The following is a 17087-nucleotide window of genomic DNA, read 5'->3' on the forward strand; positions in this document are numbered from 1 at the left end:
AAGATATAGTTAACCGAGGACAGTGTCATATCCAAAGCCACACGTGCTGATTTGATGAATGTTATAACTGTAATAGAAGCAACCATAGGAATTAAACAGTTTGTTATATTAGTTTTAAATCATTTGTACATTTGACAGGTAGAGTGTCCGCCTCGGATGCGGGAAGTCGCTGTTCGAACCCCGGCTGAGTCATACCGAAGACTTATAAAAATGGTAATAACAGCTGAGTAGTGAAGGGGGATAGTATAGCCTCAATGGGAATTAGCATTAAAAACACCCCTGGGAACATATAGCCTCAATGGAAATTTAACATGGAGAAAAATCGTGGGAACATATAGCCTCAATGGGAATTTAACATAGAGAAAAATCGTGGGACGATATAGCCTCAAGAGGAATTGAACATGGGAATTGGGACTGTATAGCGTCAAAGGAATTTAAACAGGGTGGGACTCTATAGCGTCAAGGGAAATTGAACATGGGATTTTTTTTTTAAATTTTTTTTAAAAAAGGGGTAGGCAATGGAAAGGCTATCTCTTTTCGAGAAATATGGGGGCCCTGAAAAGGGCCTTTGGGTTTTCTTCTTCTGCTTCTAATTTCTTCTTTTCCTCCACCAACTTCTTATTTTATCTCCAACACTCTTTCTCTTCTTTTCTTTCTTTTTTCTCCTCCTCTTCTTCTTTCTTCTCTTCCTCCTCTTCTTCTTTCTTCCTCTTCTCATTTTCTTCTTCTTTTTCAATTTTTTCGTTCCATGTTCTTATTCTTATCTTTTCCTCTTCATCCTCCTTCTCCTCCTTTATTTCCTTCATCACACCACTGATCATGTCCTTTGCTTTTCTTAAGTTGTTAATTTCCATTTTTACTCTATGCGGACTATAAGAATAGTGGTCTTCAACGAGTCGTACGAGCATTTGTTATATCATGCCCAAATTGTCAAGGACGTCTTGCAATGATTGAAATTTATCCAGGTGGTTTGAAGCCATCTTCTATGTAGAATGGTTTGAACGACGAATACTGTGGGTTCTTATACTTAAAGCGCGTACGTGATGGAAAACATCCCCTAAGAACATAAAATTGATCTTACCTAGATCATGACCAAGCAACGCGCGGACGTGAAGGAAAACATCCCCCTACTTTCTCATTTCATATAATAAAACCCTAACTTTACTCTTCACATACGCTAAGAAACAATAAATAAACCCATAATCTACTATTCACACAAACATACCTTAGCTCTTATAAACACTAACACACCAACACATACCCTCACACAATGAAAAAAGAGTTAGTGTTTATATTCACACTACTCTACCTACACACATTGGCAAATCGATCGTTATTTCTTTTCTAGAGTATTGGGTAGCCCTGAAAGGGCTGTTTTTTGAACTCCAGATGCACCTATCTAATGGTTGCACCTTCCTGGCCTGGCGCCACACACGCATCTTCTTCCCCAGTCTTCTTTCACCTTTCTTCTGGGGAGCGAAGAGGGAGGATGGTTCGCTTCATCACCCCAATCCTCTGTCTCGGGAATATTGAACGACATCCTCTCTTCTCTTTTCTTTTCCTCCTCTTCCCTCTGTCTTCTCTCCTCCTCTTCCTTCTTTATTCTTTCTTCTTCTATTATAGCCTCCGCAGCCAGTTCATTTACCAGGCGCCTGACATATTCCAGATGTATCTGGAGTTCAAGAAGTTTGCTTATTCTGCTACTATTCATTCTTGTGTTGATCAATCAACAAGGGTAGTTAGACTGCCGAACGAGTTTCAATTTATAGTGAAAGCGCGGACGTGATGGAAAACATCCCCCTAAAAACATAAAATTGATCTTACCTAGATCATGACCCAAAACAACAACGCGCGGACCTAAAAGAAACACTCACTCACTTTTTTATGCTACCCATCACTATTGTAAAATTTTTTATAAATCACTTCAATAGACTATCCACATACGCAAAGCAATCCAATCTAACTCCAAATATACACCTCTAACACCAAAAAACATGATTTTAATCTACTATCCACACCAACGTACGTGAGCACTTACAAACACACAAACACATACACTCTCACTATCAATAAAGAGTTAGTGTTTATTTTCACACTACTCTACCTACACATTGGCAAATCGATCGTTATTTCTTTTCTTGAGTATTGGGTAGCCCTGAAAAGGGCTGTTTTTTTGTTTGCTATGGCATTCTTTTTTAGTTTCTAAGAATGCGATGTCCTCTGAGGATAGACTTTCTGGCGATAGCTCTGCTTCTTCGGAAAGAAAAGAAGAACTCTTTGGTGTCGATACGGCAATCGACAAAGCCTCTGTCAGGTTCAGGTTGCTGCTGCTGTTGTTGTTGTTGCTGCTGTTGCTGCTGTCTCTGAAGTCTGTACTTCTCTGTCCATTCTTCTTTTTCCCTGTTCATTTCTTCTCTGAAGAGTTCTTCTATCAGGTCTTCAGTGATTTTTAACATTCTCACATTTTCGATTTCTTCTGGCTTCGGTATCAGACTGTGTCTGACCCTATGCAAATTCACGTAGGCTTCGTTGAGCTTAGCTAGTTTGGAGCACATCTTCTTAGGAGGATGAGTCGACAATGGATGGTTAGACTGGAAACAACCCCGGTTCTTAAAGTCAAAGCGCGGACGTGAAGGAAAACATCCCCCACACGGTTTTCGATTCGCAACGTTTAGTGAGTGTCATGAGAGGGATAGTAAGAAATCAAAGAGCATCAATCCAACATTCTTCTAGCTAAACAAAAGACAAAGACATTTTTTTCAAAACACAACCTTTTTTATTCAAAAATCACTTAACACTAAACAACAACTCTAACATTTTTAACAATAATCCAACACTATAACATCAAACAATTTTTTTCAAACCACAAACTTTTTTTCTCAATTGACAATCTACTTTAAACAGGGCTGACAACGTTGTGAATGAAATTGTGATTTCCACTGTTGGAAATCATTAGGCCATTGATGGACACTACGTTTCCTAGCTTGAGACAAAAGATAAGCATAATGGTCACAAAACCATCGATCTACTTTCACATCGTTTCTAGAAGAAGAACGAGGATCAAAATGAGTCACTAAATGTTCTAAGGAATAGCCCAGGCTGCGATGATGCAGAAAATACACGCAGTACTGTCCACACACCAAGGAATCTGTGCCTTGTAATTTCACATTATTGAATCGGGTGGTTTGAGCATTTCTTCTCATAAAGTCGATGATATCGTCTTCCAAAGGGGGCAATCCATACGAATCGAAATATTCCACACATCCTTCTTGAGGAAAGTAAACGGCTACCCAGTGGGTTCCTGGGAGATGACTGTCGTCCGTGTTGATCACGTAAGCTTGATGGTCTTTAGGTTTGCGATGAGGGAGTTCATCTTTAGCACAGACGACAGGATTCCAAGAAGACGTATACGAACTGTGGTTCAAAAGGTAATAAAGTTCCCAGGTATCCATTGATTTGTGTGTGCTTTTTTCTTCTTCACAGTAATAAGTCGTCAATTCGATCCTGACTTTTTGCTTGAAAATGTCTGACGAATAAACGGTTATTCGTTCTGTTTCCTCACTCTGATTCAGTAGAGCTTCGATACGATGGATCTCTTGAGTGGTTAATGGTGGACAAGAATGTTCACGCAAGTCTTTATACCACTGGTGCAACACGTCTTTGTTCGAGATGAGACTCCAAGCTTCGTCCAGATACTCGTCCAATTTTTCTTCTTGACTCAACATCAGGCATTTATCGTGTTGAATTTGACTGGGATGATCGTTTTGACATCCATAACAATTTTTCTTGATCAATTCCGTCATTTTGTCGACCAAGTGTTTGGCAAAACAGGAGACTAAATGGGCTTCTTGTTCTGGCCATCTCGACCTCATCATGATCACTTCTTCTTTTTCCACAGTCTCCTCACATTCCATCTCTAAAGTTTCTCCACTAGGTAAAGAGGGAGAACAGTCTTCCATGGTTTCTAATAATCTAGAATGACTTCTCTCAAACTGTTGATTTCTATGGTATTATCGAATTCTGCATACAGGATGACGTTCACCGTTACATCAGGGTCTCGGTTTGCAAACTGAATTTCCACACGAATCTGGCCTGATTTTATAGGGTGGAAATGTCCCTCGTCGCTGCCTTGGTCAGGAGTGAAATCGAAAGCCCACAAAGCATAGCCTCCTACATAATCGTCGTACGTAATACCGTGACTGGTGTTGGTTCCTAACTGGCCGGTGGCTTCGTACAGGGACAAGTACGATCTCAAGTAATTCTTCTTCTAAAAGTCAGGCTCAAAGGGTCGGGTACACAAGGTCTTGCCATCGCGACTGACTTCGATTTTGGACACGCCAAAGTGTTGAAAGTAGAAAGGATTTTTAGCTAAAGCTCCGTTGAAGGCTTCATTTTCGACGATACCAACGATCAAACGTTTGGGTAGCTGTCCTTGGAACAGATGATCTTCGATCATGGATCGCTGTCCCTTGGGAATGGTGAAGGTTTTCACTTCCACGCGTCGGATCGGATACTTAGCGGTCGTTCTGCTCAACGTCTGACTGATGTCGTTACCCACTTTAGGTAACACTTCTACGCGTCGTACGTAGAGCCTGGCTTCCTCGATGACAGTTTTGCAAGCAGTATTACCTATCAAATGGAAAGCGGCACTGCTACGATTCAGTCTCAGGCGGACATTCACCCCGTTCAGCAAATATTTCTCTTGCAACCACATGTCCAAATGCAAACGATCCATTAGTTCTAAACTTTGTCCGTTTTTGATTTTGTCTCTTCGTTCTACAAATCCGTCATTGTTTGGTGTTTTGGTTGCATCAGTTTCGAATGTTTCAAACTGGCCTGCTTCGTCAGCTTCCCATACCACACAGGCATTGACATGAGTGTTCTTGGCGTCTATTCCGTACGTCAAGAGATTTTCCAGGTACGCTCGATAAGGGTAAGTATCCATGCTGCTGCTGACCAGTTTGTTGTTCAAGTACAAGTCCACTCCGCTAAACAAGGAATGCATGAAATTGTTGACGGGAGCTATTACCTCATCGCCATCTAGGGTTGAATTGTCCTCATCGACAACTTTGACTTTCAAGTACAAGTAACTGCTATTCAGATCGATGTAATCTTCGGGCTGTCCTTTGATTTCAAACTCGATGGGAGCTGAGGCTGTCAGTGAGGAGACGGGGTGAAATTCCACCCATTGGGATTCTTGCATCGTCATCATGGTGGGGGGCATGGCAAACAGATCCAGTTCCGTCTTGGAACAAGCGCAAGACTCTCGGTGCATCATTTTTTTGTCTCTTTTCTCAATAATCGAAAACGTCTAAGTCTCGAACGGTTCTTCTTTTCTTGGCCTTTCTAGCTTGAAGTCTGGTGAAAGGGTGTTTTCTTCGTCGTCTCTTTCTGCCTTGTCCTTGCTGAATGCCTGATTCGGTAGCGTGCAGGGCATTTATAGGTGTGTCTCGTCGGCCTAAAATGTCTTTGCCCGTTTGCAGCAAGACATTTTTGCCAGCCCTCATGAAGGCTTCTTTAGGGTTTTGTTTGTCGATGATGACATTTTGGAGAAATTCTTTGCCTTGCGTCAGTGCCGCATCTTTCAAGGCGTGCAATCCGCGTGTCACCATCGGTTTCAACACCGGGGCCACCGAACGAAAGGCTGATTTCAGCATATCTCCTAAACCGTGTCCTCGCTGTCGAGCAACCCCTCGGTACACTGGATACATGACTTACGAGTCGTGAGAGAACCGTTTTCGAAAATGGAGTTTCACCGTGACTTTTCCTTTGGTGAATGGAATAATTTGTCCCAAATCTCCTTTTATAGCAATGTTGACCGTGTCCAAATAAGACTTGCTGACAGGCAAATAGTGAGGATGGACAAATTCGCGGTGGACGTGGTAAGTGTTTCCACCTTCCTCGTCAGCGTTCGTGGCAGAATCCACTTTGAAAGGAATGACACGCAGTAACGGTACGGAGGTGTGTCCCACCACGTTGTACTCCACCACATCGGAATACACGAACATCAAATTCAGTCCTTGATTCAGTTCTACTGGGGCACGAAATAACTTGCTAAAAGACTCGTTGTCGTAAACGATAGGTAATTCGGTTTTCTTCATCATGGTCATTCTCATGTCCATGTCTCCGCCCAACATGTCAAACAATTCAGGACAAAATAAAATGGACACGATTTTACTCCGTTCAAATTTCATCAAGAAGCGACGAGCTGCTTTGTGGTATTCCATGGTGACACTTTTTTTGGCATCCTCCAAAGCCTTCAGAAACACGACATTAAACCTGGAGGTTATGGTGCTGACCATATGTTGACCACAAAAATAATAGCCTGGGGGAATGAACAAGTGATAGGTGGTGTACGTTTGATTTTGTAAACGGGTTTTCTTGTCATATTTGCCATGGTTATCCAACCACTGTTGCACTCGCTCGTCATAAACTTCCACATCAAATTTATTTTGATTGGGAAGGACATTGAGGACTTGGGTCGGGTGAATCATTTCTACTAAAGCCACTTCCCAATGGGCTTCGTGATCTAAGGGGATGGCTTGAGGTAATTTGGCCGTGTAACAGCACAACGTGTTGTGGGGAAACACGTCCATGGAACTGTCACTGGGTAAGGTTAAGTAAAATTGGTTTTGGTGACTCATAATTCCAGAGTTCTGTGGCTGTCCGAGGGGTTACTGGACGTCAGAGGCGTGTCTCCTCCCAAAATGGGGTTCTGGTTGTGGTTGGAGTGGTGACTGGCACTGGCACTGGACACAAGGTTCCCGTGGTTCCCGTTCGAGGAGAATTTCAGGAAGGGATTGGGAAGCAGGTAACCGATGCAACTGCTCAATAAAATGGTCCACAATTGTTTGTCTCCTTGTTGCAAACTCAAATTGGCGATGGCTGCCCCGATGACACAATACACCACGAAGATTTGGCAGAAGAGACGATTTGCGTTTTAGGCACACGTTCTCCACACCACACCCACAAGGGTTGTTTTTGTAAATCTTGCACAGAAGAACTGGGTGAAGGAGGAGTGGTCGACGTAGCTGCGTCTGCTGTGTGAAAGGGCATGATGGTCACTTCTTTTTATAGTCGATGACTTGCGAAGCGTCGATCCAAGAATCGAAACTGGGTGGATATCCTTTCCAACGTACTTTGACTTCTTTGACACGTCGTTTGCCCACTTTACGGGTTCTGCGTTCGAACATGCTTTCGATGTCGTACACGTCGTCTTCTTTTTTGGTGACACGTTGTAACTCGGGCAAATAAAACGTTCCTTTGAGCACTTCTCCGTTCATGTCTTCCAATTTATAGACGGCAGGATGACGGCCATGTACTCGTCCAGTGACACGAAACAATTCGGTCGTCCAGTTAGGTAAGTAACCTTTGTCGAAAGTGCGTTTGGTTTTGCCAATGCGCACCCAATCTCCTACGGCCAACTCTCCACTTTTCTTGGGGACAGCCCTCGTCGGGGACGTACCAAACAGGCGCTCAAACACCAGCACTTCGTTGTCGGGAGTCACGTCTTGCGGGTCACGTCTGATGCTTCGATGGTAAGATTGGTTGTACGCTTGCATCAGGTGCGGTAAGATGTCGATGTACTTCAGAGTGTGGTGATGCGTAAAATATTTCCACATGCGTTCTTTCAAAGTGCGTTGAAAACGTTCCACGATGCTGGCTTTGGTTTCGGGATTCTCGGTGGTAAAAAAATGAATGTCACGTTTCTTTAATTCTTTTTGGAAAGCTTGGTTCAGAAATTCGGTGCCTTTGTCCGTTTGCCATCGAAGAGGGTGACGACCGCTTTGTTTCAACACCCGTTGCAGGGCTCGCACTAACTCGCTGCTGGATTTGGAAGTCAAGGGCACGACCCAGGCAAATTTGGAAAAGACGTCGATGACACAAAACAAATATTTGTAGCCGCGATTGTAGCTGGCCAAATGAGAGACATCGGCTAAATCGGCTTGCCATTGATGATCGATGCCTTCCACTCGGGTGCGACTTCTGGCAAACTTGCGTCGAATGGGTTTGTGTAAAGTGTAGGTAGCTTGTTCTTGTAACCATCGTTGCACTTGAGGTAAACGGAGACTTTTCAGTCGCGTTTTGGCAGCACGATACAATTTTTGAACTCCTGCGTAACCTGCAGGATGCGAGGGATCGTAGTAAATGCTGGCTAAGACTTTTTCCATTTTTTTGTGTTGGTGTGTTAATAAGTCACCCACTCTTCGGTGATGCTACTTTGGGTGGGTCGAAAGGGTGGTTTGGAAACGGATTTACGTGTCCGATGGGCTACGGGAGTAGAAGTCGAAGGTAGTGGTGGAGGTGGAGGTGGTAATGGAATGGCTTTGGTTTTCTTTTCTTTTTCACTTCTGGTTTCCCTTCTTTCTTTTTCACTTCTGTCGAAGGAGGCGTGGACATCATCTTTTTAACCCAAGCTTTCATTTCTTCTCGTTGGGGTGTGGGGGACGGGGTCAACAAGGATGCTGCAATCTTACTCGAAATGGGAGCTGCTGACGGTGTTTGAAACACTTCGCGCATCTCTTCTTCCTCAGGCCTTTGTGGGGTAGCATCTCTGGTGACCCTTGGGGATGGTAGTGGTGGTGGTAATGATGATGATGGTGCTGGACTTTTCATCAAGGTCTTAAAATCTTTCAGAGTGGGTAGAGCTGTTTCGTCTAAAGCTTTCTGGTGAAAGAGTTGCAGTCGTTGCATGAGTTGACCGTACTTTTGCGATTTTTCTGTTTCGGACAAATCTTGGCGATCCATCAAGGACTGCAATTCGTGTTGTAACTGGGACATCTCGCTCAAATTGGGATTGGGAGCTAAATGCGGGGTGCGTTGTTCTTGCCACCGATGGTATTCCATCCATCGTTTGTAAGGCACTAAAGCTAGTTTTCGTCCTTCCATGGGGTTGTCAGCGGTCGATTCTGAGATCTTGGGACTTCCGATGGCCTTTTTATCTTGCTCCCACCAGTCCTCCCAACATGGTTCCCAAGACTCCTTTCAGTATGGGGCCTAACAAGAGAGATAAAATGCCTCCACGTTGGACCAACATCTTCTTTTTTTGACGAATGGGAATTTTCTTTTGAACCATTTTCCGAAGAACGTGACGATGTTTGCCTAAGCATTGTTTCTGGTGTTTGGACAAAGGGATCGTGCCTTTCAAAACGTTCAAACAGCATTCGCACACGGTATCGATGACCTCTTTGGAGGCCGTTTGAATGAGTTTTTTTCGTAGGGGTGGAGAAGCTTTGGACAGGACAGATAACATGTCCCCATGTTTGGCTAAACGTGGTGGTAGTCCTTTCCTTTTCTTTCCTTGGGGTTTTCTTTTGGGTGACATCTTTGCTTGTGGGTTCCGGGACATTCACCGAACAGACACTAACGTCGATGACTTAACACACACCCTTTTATCTTTTTTGGGACTATCGCTTTGTCATAAAGGTGACAATGTTTTTCCCAAAATCGCCAAGGAATCCTCCCCTTTGTTGACGCCTCTTTTTCTTGGAACGACTGTGTCTTTTCTTAGGGTAACGTCGATGCTTGGCTAAGCGCTTTGTCGGATGACGCGTCTGCCTTTGTCTCTTTCTTTTGTGGCTTCTTGGAGGTGACATCTTTTACAAGTTCACTGATACCCCTACTTGGTCACAGGCCTTTTTTATACTGGAACGCGTCGCCACTGATTGTCTTTACGTTTTATCAGTTTGAGGACAGGCATGACACGTCGTGCAGGGGTACGCAACGGACTAAATCGAGCCAGTTCTTGCTTGGACAAATCCAGTAAACTTTGTAACATGCCCGATCTTTCATGGACTTTGATTTTGGGAGAAGGTACTTTGTGAGCAGCAGCCACTGCCGCTAAATTGGAGGGTCCTGCCACTGGGAAAGTTCTTTTGGGGGTCATCAACGGAGAAGTTCTTGGTGTGATCAACGTCTCCAAGTACTCTTCAGTTCCTGGTGTCATGAACGGAAAAGTGGACAAACGTGAGGATGCCGGAGACGCAGTCACTGCCGTGGCAGGTCGTGGTTTGCGAGTGTAAGGTTGTGTCCTGGCCGAAGTGCCTCTCTTGCGACTAGTTTTCTTCTGTGGACTTTTCTTTTTCTGGGGACTTTTTTTCTGTTTCTTTTTCTGGGGGCTTCTTTTCTTTTTCCGGGGTGGTGTCTGGTAAGAGGAGGGTCCCGCCACTGGAGAAGTTATTCTTCTTGGGGACCTGGTCTTTTTCTTTTTCTTCTTGGGGCTTCGTTGGACTTTTGTCTTGGGGATAACTTTGGGGGCATTAGGATCCCATCTTAAGAGTGAGCGAATGATGACCCCTCCTAGAGTACCGCTCCTTCCAGGTTTCAAAATGATTTGTTTTTTGGTTTGAGTGTCGATGCGGGGATCGGCCAGTTGGACCAAAGCGACTTTGTTTCGATCGAAAAAGCGTTTGGTTTGATGAGGAATCTGAATGATTCCTTGGAGTAATTGACGTGCCGTCACCGTGAACCATCGTAAGACTTCTTTGAGACTAGCTTCTAAGACACGAGCTCGTGTTTGTGGATCTTTTTCTCGACTGATGCCATACAAGGCACGAATCAATTTGACGGGAAGATGCGACTGAAGGGACGTCATGTTCGCACTGAGAGTGAGACAGACGAAAAAGGGTCTGAGGTTTTTATAGATTTTTTTATGGGGAGTGAAATGAAGTCGAGGACGGAGACGTGTACAGGACAGGCCCTCCGTCTTGGCACCAGTGGTGAAACAAGTGGGTACGAAATCGCAAATCCTCGGGGGTCGTAGGTTTCAAATCGACGAGTAAATAGGCGTGTGGAGTTTGAGTGGCATCGTCGTACGCCTGAGTCAGCCAAGGCGTTCCTAACTGTTTGGCTAAGACTTGCACTTGCGATTTATCTCGAGGGCTTTTAAACAAGACCACGTAATGCGCATTGAGACTGATGGTGCGATGGGCTTTACTTTGTTGAAACAAATTTTGGGTGATGTAAACGACACTGGCATTACGGTGATGCCCTTTGCGCGTGAACCACAGTTTAATTTCTTCTTCGTCTTCTCCTAACATGTCGTCGAAAATGACCAAATGGGTTTGACGGGAGTCAGAGACGATGCCGTCGTCTTCTTTAGGAATGCCTTCCACAAACACGATGGAATCGCCTTGACTTTCTCGCAAGAGGCTGTACGCCGATTGCCACTCTTTGTAACACCACACGATTCGTTGAGGTGGCCGATCGATCAAATGATGTTTATGTTCGATCAAACGTTTGACGAATTCGGTTTTGCCTGAACCGCTAGGTCCAGCAATGAGCATGTTAAAGGGATGGCGAAGATACAAAGCCTCCCAACTGGCACGATCTAAGTGTTCGTCGATGACTTTGACAGTAGAGGAAGAGGGAGCAGAGACAGCAGAGGTAGCCATGGTGTGAGAAATGTCACTTGTGACACAAAAACAAACAAGACAAGAGTTTATATACTTTTTCAGAACACGTTTATTGAATGTTTTTTTTTCAAACATGAATACGAAAGACAAAAATACATAAAAGCCAAAGGCTTAAGTACAAGGATAAAAGGCACATGATAACGATGAACGTGGAATAAAAACAAGTGTCTGTACAACATGTTTTGGGTAATGTTCTAACCAGTTCTATAGTAGGGGGTAAGGTCACACAAGTGTCCTCCCGAAAGGGTCTTTCAGGTCTGTCCACGACAGTCCTGTCCTGGGTGACGGGTTCTTCTGGCACCGTCACTAACACGGGCTGAAAAGTAACTTTTTTCCTTGAACAACTCTCGTGCATACTGGGCCACTTCTTGGGTCCAAGCCTCAAAACCCCATTCTTTCCAGGCACGGACATCTGTCCAATGGGGATGTAAGTCACAAGCTACACACACATCGTCATACACGTCTTGGGTAGCTAAAAGTTGACGAATCTTTTTTTCCTGTTGAGGTCGAGAAGTATCCAGATGAAAACGCAAGGCTTTGAGCAAAAGGAGTTTTTCGTGACCATTTAAGGCCATTGAGGTGGTAAGTACTGATCGTAAAGAGTCCACAAAGAATCGGCTGGTAAACGAAATCCCAAAAAACAAGTCACTAAGACACACACCATTTGTCGTCCCAAATTGAATGGATAAAGTTCTTGTAATAATTGATGGTAATGATCCACGGTTTGAATATGGTCATTGAGTTCCTTCCACGGAATCTGTTGGATGACATGTGACATAAACCGTGGCATGGCAGCCTGTTTTTATATTCTCTTTTTTTTGGATGCAATACACGTACTTTCTAGCCAGAGATCTTCGTTCTCCAGTAGGGAATCTAAATCTTGCATACTGTAACCGAAACGTCAGAGTTCGTTTAGGTGTTTCCTCTTCCGCTAAGTAGATTCCACGTAACAAATGTTGGTAATCCTTTACCTTGTCTTCCTCAATGTATTGCTGTAGGTGAATCTCGAAGTAACCATAATTATGAACATGTCGATCATTAGCGACCTCAAAGTTTTGAACAATGTCTGACCATTGAAAGAATTTCTGACGAATCAGTTCTCTTATACCATTCAGGTACCAGTGGTTAAAGATCTGGTGACGTAACGGATGCAGTTGTTCTTTACGTTTCACTTGTATTTTGATCAGTTCTCGGTAAATGCGTTCTCTCAACTCCACAGGCAAAGCACGAATGTTCTCTAGCAAAGTATCCATGAATAGGTCATACTAAATCCTCTTTGGTCTGACACAAGAAATGTACTCTTTGCACAAACATGGTTTTACTTCAGTGTCGAATTTAAATCGTTGAGTCACTAATCTACACATTACAATTCGTTCAGAAGTTTCCTCTTTCACCAAGTTGACATTGTGTTCAAGATGTTGGTAATTCGTTAACTCTTCCTCTGGAATTCGATGCAGTACGTTTACAATGATGTAGGTAGAATCGTCCATACCAAACCAATCCTTTTTAAAACTAGAGGATCGTTGATCAATGTCTGTCCGATGAAACACTTTTAATTGAATCAATCCTTGTATAGCCTTCAGGTACCAGTGGTTCAAACACCGGTGACGTAACGGATGCAATTGTTCTTTACGTTTCACTTGTATTTTAACTAGTTCTCGATAAATGCGTTCTCTCAACTCCACAGGCAAAGCACGAATGTTCTCTTGTAAAGTATCCATGAACAGATTATTATGGTAAGAAGTTACTTCAATGTCTCGGTCCCACTAAAGGTAAGTAATGACAATTCGGTGACCATCGAGCATGTTCAACGTAGGCCGAATCTTGCGGTTCCCAGTGGTGAAGTGACACACCGCAACTGAAGCACTTGACTTTATCTCCTTCGCCCAAGTAGAAAAATCCGGCTCTGGCTAATTCTTCAGGGGTCGGTCCTCCCAGATACTTTGGCCATTTTCCTCTGAACGATTGAAGACGATTTTCAAAGTCGCAGTATTCCGACAAACGCACAGGAAACGAATATTCGTCTTTCACAGGTTCGTTTCGATGAGGGTTGAGTGACATGGGGAGGAGTTTGCTCAGGGCTAGATGACATCCGTAGGGAGGTAAACGTGAAGGTCGACATTCCCCTTTAAACCCGGTAAAATGTCTAAGAGGACGAGCGGCATCGCTTTCGCATCCCTCAGGTTTGACACGCACAGCATCACTTTCCATGATAGGGGCAGTGAGAACAAAGTTCCCATGATGCTTTACGGCATCGCTCAGGTCACAAGGTACAGCATCGTATCCATCGCAAGGCTCACAATCGCACTCGTCTGCAAACTCCGTTACGCAATTACAATGGTAACCACATGGACAATCGCAGTTTCCTTCCGGACATTTTCCGTCGCAATGCCTGGGTCTTATCCATCCAATATTAGTCACACTAGAGGAAGATACAACTTTTTTACAATCCCCAAACTGGAACGATGCCTCTTTCAAAGTATTCATCTTGTTCGCTCGGTCTTGGTAGTCACAATGAACTATCGATCTTGCCTAGGGTTCCTTTTTTATATACAGACCAATACCGACGTGTCCATACGGTAAGATGAAATGATTGGGAAGTCGCACTCGCTTCTGGTATACAATTTGATAGACTTTTTCCAAGGGTCGACTGACGATGTGGTGAGTGGGTAAACGTACAATCTTGTTCGGTTGATAGGTGGTCACTTTAAAGTTTCCATCCTCTCCCGATTGCAAGGCTTCTTTCAATACCCCAAAGTTGACCACTCGACTGGTACGATAATTCAGAGTCAGTCCTTTCACTTTGCACGTCGTGTGCACTTCTCCTTGTTTGTCCCGGTATTCGTAGCCGTAATTTTTGGGACCGCCACTGACGAAACTTAGAATCTTGTCGTCGGGATGCTCGTCTGTCCAGGCTCCTAAACGGTCTCCTTCGATGTCAGGGTGATGCTGAATCGGGTGATGGATGTAAATGCAACTGTCCGTGTCAAAGTACAGGACGCGTTCTTCTAACAGTTCTAAAGCTTCGTACAATTTTAAGCGAGCATGGGCTGTCACGTAAGCCGCAATGATGACGTTTCCAAAAGGGTCGTCTTGTACAAAGTCCAGATCTTCTTCGTAATTGACCAAGATTAAATTCTCTCGAACGACGTCCACGTGTTTCATGTATTTGGTTTTGTCGTGAATCATCTGGAAGTAGCGGGAAGGTTCTGTCAAATATTCCGTCTTGGGTAAACACGGTCGTTGTGCCATTTTACCCCACAAGCAATTTAACATCACTTTGGCAAACGATCGCCTGCCTTCGTTTTTCTCGATGTGGTCTAAAGAGATGCCTTCTTGTTCATAGTATTTCTCTTTGAATTGTATTTGGTCTTCGGGAGTGTGACACCAGGAAGGATAGCCGCTGGCTTCTTGTTTCAGTTTCAAAAAGGCATCCACGTAGTCAGCGAAAATGCCTTTCTGACTGGGATCACCCTTGTGGTATTGTTGCGTCTTGGGAAAGTGGCAAATTTCGTACACTTCTAACAGTTGGTATCCCATGTCCAGAGCTTTGAACAATTCTACGCTGACCCAGGTTCCCGTCAAGGCCCGTTCTTCCTGGCTGTGCTGACAAGGTTGGTCTTGGTTGCACGTTTCGGCACAAGTACGGCACAAGGGAAACATCAGTTTGCCTTGACAATGGTGAGGTAAGACGGGATGGTATAGGTTCGTGGGAGGCAAAACTTTGCACTTGATCAAGCCTTCGTATTGTCGAATGTTTTTCAGGTCGATGTGCTCCGTCAGCAATTGCGGGTGCCCTACAGGAAAGCGACAATATTTGCACACGTAGGGATACAGCGAACACACGTCCAAGTATTTGATTTCTTCTCCTTTCTCTTCGTCGGCTTGGTACAGCAAACAGGTGGCATTGGTCCTTCCTCCGTACAAACTATCCCTCGGGTTCAGCGGGTCCATGAACTGGTAACTTTCCACGAGGCGTTTAAACTCGGGATCGGTTTTCATACGGTGATCGTACTCGTGTTCCCACATTTCCACCACTTGGTATCCTTCCTGTTCAAACTTTAGGCGCCGCTGACAAGTGTCCTGGTACAGGTCTTCCATGGTTCGTTGCAAAAACTGATTTTTAGTGCCACGGTCAGGGTAACAGACGGGACATCCGTGAAATAAGCAACCGTTAAACTCGTACACGATCTTGGGGTTTTCTAAGTCCCAGCCATCGACCGAATACGTTCCGATGGTCTTTTCGCCCCCTCCGTTGCGGGCATGCTGAATCCACTTGTCTTCCTTGTCGCACAAGTAATGTAACCAACGTAGGGCTTTGACCGAGTATTGACGTTTGACAAAGTGGGTCGTTTGAGGACTGATGACAGCCACGGTGTTTTCAGGCATGAATCATTGTCGATACACTAAGGAACACGCTTTGGCAATGGTGCAAGCTTCTTTCAAAGGATCGACCCCTCCGTGTTCCATGAACAGTTCTCGAAATTTTCCACAGCAACGCCGTAAAATGTCCACATCGGAACGACAATACTTTAGCATTTCTTCCTGAAAGTCGAAAGGGTCCGAGGCGTGAGCCTGGTACCAAGCGTAGAAAGCTTCTCGTTGTTCGGTACGCATGTTGTCGGGGTCGTAATAGTGAGCCTCAGGTAAATGGGGTAGAACGGCGTGTTGATTGGCTTCCGTATTGAAAAAGTGTGGAAAGTACCCTTTAGCCATTTCTGTCATTCCAAACGTTTTAGGCATTCGACTCAAAGGCATGGCCAAATAGCTCATCGAATCTTTAAACTGTACTTGTCCCACTTGCATGAAAATGATTTTGGCTCCGTTCAAAGTCACTTTAGGACGCTAGGTGCCTTCTTCCGTATAGTACCTCAAAAGAAACTGTCCATCGTATCCGGAGAAATTGTGAGCCATCACCGTGGCATGACGATGACAATCTCCGTAACGTTCGATGTCCTCTTGGCTCCACGTCTTGTCGACGGGGTCTAAGACCCATTGGGCAAAATCGGCTAACGTGTTCGGCCCCCGAAAGATTTTTTCACGCCCTCCGGGAATCTTGCTGCAGTAAGGGCAATGACTGAAGATAGGTTCTTGAATGCACTTCTCGCACGCTCGATGAGCCACGCAGAAATTAGGAATGTGAATGCCAGTCTCTTGCATGCATTCGAAATCGAAAAAGATGAAATTGCCTTTCTTCTTGTGACCGTCCTCTTTCTCTGGTGGGGGTTGGTATTTTTGCACGTAACATTGGTGTTCCAAGTCCACGATGTGATGACAAATGTGACATTTTTTCTTTCCTGAACATACGTGTGCCTTGGTATTATTGGTACGTATGACTTGTTCACACGTAGAGGACAATCTCGGCAGTTGACAAGCGCATTTCTTCTGTGAACCTTGCGTCTTCAAATGTTGTTGGTAACAGGTAGGGCTGACAAACGTGCGCAGACAAGTTGAACAAGGCACTGGTTCTTCGCTCAGACAGGGTGAAGAGGCCAAACATCCTGTGCATTTCGATCCACAATGCTTGTGTTGCTCTCGATTGTTATAACCATGGTCACATTTCTCACAGTAATAACCGTATCCCAGGAATCCGGTGATACTGGTAATGGTATCGAAATGGTCATCGTGATGATAAACATGAATGTATTTTCCGTCCTTAAAATCTTGCCCTCG

This window comes from Sinohyriopsis cumingii, chromosome 2, assembly GCF_028554795.1.
Source record: "Sinohyriopsis cumingii isolate HCF-2022 chromosome 2, ASM2855479v2, whole genome shotgun sequence".
Taxonomy (NCBI): Eukaryota; Metazoa; Mollusca; class Bivalvia; order Unionida; family Unionidae; genus Sinohyriopsis; species Sinohyriopsis cumingii.